Raw genomic sequence first — 7,296 nt, forward strand, 5'->3', positions numbered from 1 at the left:
ATGGAGGGAAATTCTTAGGAAATTTGCCCTAGTGGAAATGGAGCCATGAGGACTTGCCAAGGCTTCAGAGTCTGTGTTCGAGCCAGGAATGGATCTTGGGAGCACCTGAATCCCAATTTTCTGCTCAGTCTACAATTCTTCCATGCTAGATATGTAGAAAACGTCACTGCATAACTTCAGTTTAATAAGCTCTACCCCTTTCTAATGGCGCTGTGCCTATGAATTAGAGCATTACTACTAGGAGTGTTACTTACAGGGTGTACAAGCACATATCTTTATTTTTCCCATAATTAACCACAATCTCAACTATCTTGGAGACTTCAATCTACTAGAGTACTCCTAATGGAGCACATGTGTCAGTGATGAAAATTATTCCACAGCAGCAGAGAGGTATGTATTTGTGAAGACCTTGATTGCAACCCTGCCATAATGTAAAGATCCAGCAAAGCAAATAAGGGTATGTTCAGAGAGCTCTAACCTGCTAAGGCCCCTCTCTGCTGTTTTGGCATCACAAAAGTCTACACAGGGATAAAAGACCTGCAGCTGGCCCAGATCAGCTGACTCGGGCTTACAAGGCTTGAGCTGCAGGGCTAAAAATCGCTGTGTAGTCATTTGGGCTCAGGTTGGAGCCCGAGCTCTGGGATCTTTCACCTTTGCAGGATTGAGGCCATGTACCTCCCTGAAACAGCCAAACCAGTAGGGGAATCACTGAGTTATGTTAAAAATGGTGTAGCTCCCAGTCTTGCCAGTGAAGGGGATTGGGGGGTATGCTGGAGGTGTGGCTGGAATGCTACATCAATCCCTGCATAGTACAACAGACCCCTGAGGGTGTTACTCCTGGCATGAATTAAAGCAGCCCTGAGGGATCACAGGAGAACAAAAGTAACATTCACCTTTATACCTCCCACACTCACCTCAGTGGGCCTGGGCCAGGCCCAGAGATCAGGGTCAATGAATTTGTTGATGTACTTCTAAGCCAAAAAACATCTCTAAAAGGACATATCAACTTCTGCTACACGAAGCCCTTCCTGCACTTCAATACACACCAGGTCTTACCACCCAGTACAAGAATGACAGTAGGTGGGTCCATTAATTACAATATCTTATGTTGCCTCTGGTGGTTTAGGTGGAACAGAGATATATAACCTCCTAAAATATCCGCAGTAGCCCCAAGATAGCAGCCAGTCTTTTTTTCAATCCTTTCAATTATTTGAATATCCCAATTCTTTTTCTGGAAAGCAGTTTGCCACTATAATTTGCAATTATTTCTTTGCACAATAAATTCATAGTTTTTGAGCCTCTGTCTCTAAAAAACAAATCATCCTGAATATGTTGTCTGTGGGAAATGAATGTATGTGTGTTTCATCGAGATATATATTTTTAAAAAAATAATTGGGGAGGTGAGGGGAGGGAGAGTGTCTTTAATAAGAGAGCAAAAGAATCAAGACAATTTTTGTAGTAAAATCCTGACTAAGCCATGCTCTCTCTGTAACAAATCCCCTGGCAAGAAGCCTGTCAGTGGACTGTTTCCAAGATCTGAACAGTCTGAACAGCAGCCAGTGCTCTACAGAAGAACAGGCCCAAGATGTCTTATCACCTTTCACCTCTGACTCATCACCCTGCTGCCTCATGCTTTGCGAACTTGAAATCTTGTGAGAGAATACTTAGTCATCCTGTTTACAAACAACCTATTTATTTCTCCAGATCAGCTTGGAAGGACATATCCAGGTCACCTGATCCTGTGTTGTCACAGAAACCATGAGCTTCTGACTCTTCCTGTAGTTAAGCCAAAAAGCAGCAACATCTGACTGGTTGGAACTGGTGCTGGATTGCTAAGCTGTCATTCTTCACTGAATTCACTTTGGGCTGTAAACCCTGCCTAAGTTTCAACATGCAAGGTCATACTGGAAGCCATCATTGTTCAGAGATCTTCATTCATTTGCTTTCCATGAAGAAAAGATGAATGTGGATTTTTGTTTACCTCAGCTTCACAAGCTGATTTCCGCAGCTCTGTTCTCCTTTATTCTTACTAAAGTTTAAAATTGTGCCAGCAGCTTCATGCAAATTCTTTCCCTTATTAGTTCAGTTTCCAGGCTGACATTTTTGTCTTTGTTATAATTTTCATTTGAACTAACCATTTACTTGTTGGGTTACTCATTTGAGTCCTGAGGCTTTGTTGAGACACTAGCCAGGAGCCAATTGCTTGATGTTTTGTTGTTTGTTTGAAAAAAGTAATATAATAATAATTAGAAACAATGAGTCAGTGCTGATGCTCTTCTGGTTCACAATGGACTCTTGAATCCTTTCTTTCATGTTAACAGTAAACAACACTGTCTTGTATTTGCCTATTCTACTGAGTTACATCCAGTAGTGCATTACATGCCATTTCATTGACTTCAGTGGGGTTGAATGGAGTAAAAATGAGGGAAGAACTTTAACTCTACAATATTTATAGCTCCATAAACATTTAAAGATGGTTCTTTAAAATCCTTCCTGCTTCTGATCTAATGACATAATTTAGGAAATGTTTACATTTAGGTTTGTATGCAGTGTTGTAGCTGTGTCGGTCCCAGGATATTACAGAGACAAGATGGGTGAGATAATATCTTTTATTGGACCAACTTCTGTTGGTGAGAGAGACAAGCTTTCATGATACATTGTGTAGCTCAAAAGCTTGTCTCTCTGACCAGCAGAAGTTGGTCTAATAAAAGATATTACCTCACCCACCTTGTCTCACATTTAGGTTTGTAATCTGACTTGCTAAAATTATTCCTTTTGTATCTTTCCTCCACACCAGAACTTTGGCATGGCGGAGGGTAGATCACTGAACAGTAGTAAAAATCATAGGTTGCACTAATGTTCAGCTGATTCTGTGCAGAGCTGAACGTGGTATGTGAATACAATGTCAAATGCATGAGAAACTCTTGTATTATTCCTATAGGGACTATAGTGTGTACACCTTGCTAGAGCAGCTTCTTTGTGTTAGAACATTGTGTGCCTGCCATGTATGATATCCAAAAAGCTGCTGCCTCTGCATCTTCTGCTGATATTGTCAATTCATACCCTGAGATCAAGCCAAGGGCACAGTGTGGCTCTTTGCATGTCAAGATGAAAATAATCAATTCTGATCCCTTTTTAACAAATGTGTTAATAGTAGAAGATTAGTAAACATTACCCTTCCCTCTGTGGCACTGAAGTCTTGAGGGGAGAATCCTCCAAAGAAGAAAGGAGTGTGGTAATGTCCTGTACTGCATTACATCCCTGAAATGCTAGGAAAAGAACAGTGGAATTCAAACATAACAGAAGTTATCCCTCCAGAGACTACGTGTCTTGAAGAAACAGTAATTGCTGAAATAAGGCTTATAGAACCAATGTCTGAGAGGCCAATTTACACATTGAATGTAAGTGTGCAATTGGGCATGCATTTTTGCATTTGGCCTTTGGGCCTCCTCTTTTAACAATGGGTATTGCAGTTCATAGCTGCTGCTGAAGGCAGTGGGCCATGTTGAGAGGGGAGTCAATTCCTTGTGACTTGCACTTTCTTCCAGCCCCGTCAACATGCATGCTACTTCAACTTACTTCAAATTACTTCCTTAGAACCGCAGGCCCATCCCTGAGCCACCCCAACAGGAGCTGCAGGAAGGAGAGACGCATTCCTCCCCTTGCTCTGGCAGGGAGTAAACTACCTCACCCCTTTTCCGGATGCACCTAAGTGCCCTGTTTGCCCACCAACTATTCTGGTTGGCAAGTAGAGGGGAAACAGAGTCCAGGCTTCTCCCACACCTCATTCATGCACCACCGCCCTTGCTCAGGGGTAGCAGCCCTGCTCTCATTCTGCAGATGGAGTTGTAGTCTGAGCAGCCTTTATTTGACTAAATGGGGGACAGGGTTCATCCACTCTGTGGCTGAGTAAGAGCTAGGCACACATGGTCCTTTAAGGCTTGATTCTGCAACCTTATTCTTAACTCTTATTATCAATGGGGCGGTTTGTTAGAGTATCAAGTACAAAATCGGGCCCTCAGACTCACACCCGTTTACCAACATGTAACTTACACCACCACATCACCTATGAATTTGGCCCACCGCATCTGAGTGTAGGAGAGTCTAGGGCCTCTGGTTAAACTCACATTCCAGGGAGACAAGTAGAAAGGAGTCTAGCAACAAGAGCAACTAACAGAAAGGTGTGAGAATGTAAAGATAAAAGCAGAACAGTCCCCAGCTTTACACTACCTTGTGGCTCCTTGAAGAGTCAGTGACTGCAGCTTAAGTTCCTTAAACATCTGCAAGTAAGTGTAAAGGGATCTGACTTTGAATTTGGTCCTTTTTTGTGTGCATAAAATATTGGAAGAAATGCCCTAACATAGTTCACTCCTTTGTAAACAGTATCATTTCCAATATGGTGTATCCTTCCTCTTGTTCAGGGCTGGAGAGGGAAAAAATAGTTGTTGAATCAAAAAAAGTCTGGGATCAGAACTAGAATTGTAACACAAACAAGAAAATTGGAGCAGAACTTGCAGTAAATCTACAGGCTTAGCAGAAAGTCTACAGGAGACTAACTTAAATATAGGAGTATTTGTTAATGTTAATGAGATAATTATTCCAAGAGACAGGGACACATGCAGATGTGGGGGGTTTATACCGGGGCTACACTTTCCAATGTGCCACCAACCCTCACAAATTAAAATGTGTCCTTTCATTTGTTGTTAGAAACTTCCATACAAGTATACTACGTCTTTAGTATCCAAACAGAGGCAGGAGGGAAAAAAAATCTCTCATCCTTCTCCACTGCCTATCCCCATTAGAAATCCCCTCCATTCCTGGTCCTTTCTTTTCTCAAACAAGATCCCTCCCATCTCCCTACCCATCCTCAGACTCCCAAAACCATTTGAGGATTATCCAGTACCCTGAGTGTTGAGACTGAGATTTATTTTGAAGAAAATCCCATTTTAAATCTGCTAAATGCTTGGTAGGATGCACAGGTTCAAAATCTTCAAAAATAATGTGCTAAAATTTTACAGAAGGAATCCAGTTAATGGATATGCCATGGTACTACCCTGTACTTCTTCCCATGTGGGACAAAATAAATCAGCATCTCATCTTAATAATATGCAGGGTTTTCCCATTAGATCCCAGAATCTCCTACTGTAAATATACAAAATGTTCTGGATATCAACAAAGAGCTTGAAGTAATATTTATACCCAAGGCTAGAATGATTGCCAGGAAAATAATTGTTTAAGAACTGGAAATCAGAAAACAAAATTAACATTATTGAATGGTATTCAGGCCTTAGTGATTTGGCACACTCAGCAAAGATCACATGTCAGTTAAATGACAAATATGAAAGTTCCAAAAACATATGGTGGTGTTTCTGGAAAATCTCTGACCAAGCTTAATGTAGTTAACTTTCTTCTTTGTATACACTTTGTGGGAATTCCAAGTTATGACACTTGGATTTCTATTGATACTGTATAAGAATTTCTTGGGTTGGGAGGGGTTGTTTTCTTCATTAAAAAATAATTAAAATTATTAAATTTGGAGGAAAGAGAGCTAAACAAATTAAGCTCTCACTTACTAAATAACAGACATAAAATTCATGTTTTTATGAACCATTAGACTCTTTGATCAAAGTAAAATGCATTTTTATGTTCTTCTGTTCGGACCCCAAGAGTTGCTGTGTCCCATGTCATCTCTTGTTCTCTCTGTCTCCCTTTGAAGTCTATGGTGTTTCAGACCCTTGGAATCATTATGTAGTGCAACCTGGAAAATTCTCCTAGCCAAGACAAAATATTCTTGTGTCCAAAAAAGTGCTATAAAGAAAGCATATGTCTAAGGCATACCAATGTCAGTGAGTCCTAGGGTGATCTAGACTAGTCTGTGTAGTGCCTTGATGTAGGTTGCTCTAACTTGCAAACCAAAGTTGTAACATTTTAAGAAACAAAAGTGGCAAGGATAATACATATAACTTGCTTTCTTGGGACTGTCTGGTACTTTATTCTCTGTCCTGGGCTACATTTGTCTATCATCTAGTTGTAGGTACCTTGCACTCCTTTTCCCCTTCCCATGGCTTGACCATTGGGTTTGGCTGAGCTGTGCTTAACACAGGCCTAAACTTTACACCACATTCGTGTCTTCCCCCTCTGCAATCTCAATCTTCCAGGTGCCAGTTTGTCCTGGCCCAAATTAGAGTAGCCTAAAGGCTGATCTAACTAGCATGACTAATAACAGCTCTGGGGATTTTCATGGCTTAGGACACCTCTCAGCTATTAGTGTAGAGAATCAGCACAAATGATCTGGCACCACATATCTGGAATGTTACCCACCGGTACATGTACAGCACATTTTAAAACACAGCTATTACTAAATCTGCATTGAGATGGCCTAGTTCCATCACTTTTTCATATCAATTATATAAACTTGACTATGAATATATTGTAAGAGAGATTAAAAATTTAAGGCAAAATTCTCTTCTATCTGCAGTGTAAATCTCTATTTCATATTCTGCATTCATTCCCTATGCAGAATTCTCCAGTGATGTCACTGGTAGCGGTTTGTGTGAAATGAAGACTGGAAAAAAAGATTTTTGCTCTTAGCTGCATCTTCTGCACCAGGTACATGATACCAGTTCTATTCTTTTACACCAGTGCAAATCCAAAATAACTCAGTAGAAGCCATGGAGTTGCTCCAGATTTACACAGATGCAAATGGGAGCAGAATTTGGTGTGTTTTCGGATATTTAAGTGAGCAAGTGTTTGACCTGAGTCATTTTGTTTAAATTTAAATTTTGCTGCACAATAGGAAAAGAGGGTGAGAAGAATGGGAAATTGTGGAGATACGTGTCCAAGGAGTAAGTTCCTTGTATATGCCTTCAGAGTACACAAATTAAGAGGTCAAAAGTGGCCAGTATAAATAAGCCAGCCAAAAGATCTTATGCTCTTATTGGCTGCATGCCACAAAGCAAAGAAGTTTGCAATAAGCTAATAGGAAAAGAAATAGTAAACCACTCACACAAGTTACAAATACCGAAGTGTTAAGTTCCTGTTTGCAGAACCAGTACGCTAAGGAACAGCACAGCACAACCTAGAGAGACAACACACACAAAGTTGCCAGAAGGGGAATGGCCAGGAGCAAAGAATCTTTCAGCAAAAGAATTGCACTGAATGAATCACCAATGAAAACCACAGAAACAGTAAGAGGAACAGCCTAGCAAAGTTCGTGCCATGCTGAAGAGCACTAACCTCTAATGTATGTGCAGGGAACACAGTGGAAGATAGAAAGGCATACACACAGTGTTGGAT

General features: G+C 40.7%; 1 long non-coding RNA gene across 1 annotated transcript in view; it reads right to left on the reverse strand.

The window, feature by feature from the left end:
* LOC112111253 overlaps positions 1 to 3,262 on the reverse strand; it is a 34,834-nt gene extending 31,572 nt beyond the window's left edge. Inside the window, exon 1 of the long non-coding RNA XR_002908472.1 lies at positions 3,176 to 3,262. This is a non-coding gene — a long non-coding RNA (uncharacterized LOC112111253). The remainder of the gene's footprint in view (positions 1 to 3,175) is intronic.
* Between the last annotated feature and the right edge of the window lie 4,034 nt (positions 3,263 to 7,296).

This window comes from Terrapene carolina, unplaced genomic scaffold, assembly GCF_002925995.2.
Source record: "Terrapene carolina triunguis isolate 2854851 unplaced genomic scaffold, T_m_triunguis-2.0 Scaffold69, whole genome shotgun sequence".
NCBI lineage: Eukaryota > Metazoa > Chordata > Testudines > Emydidae > Terrapene > Terrapene triunguis.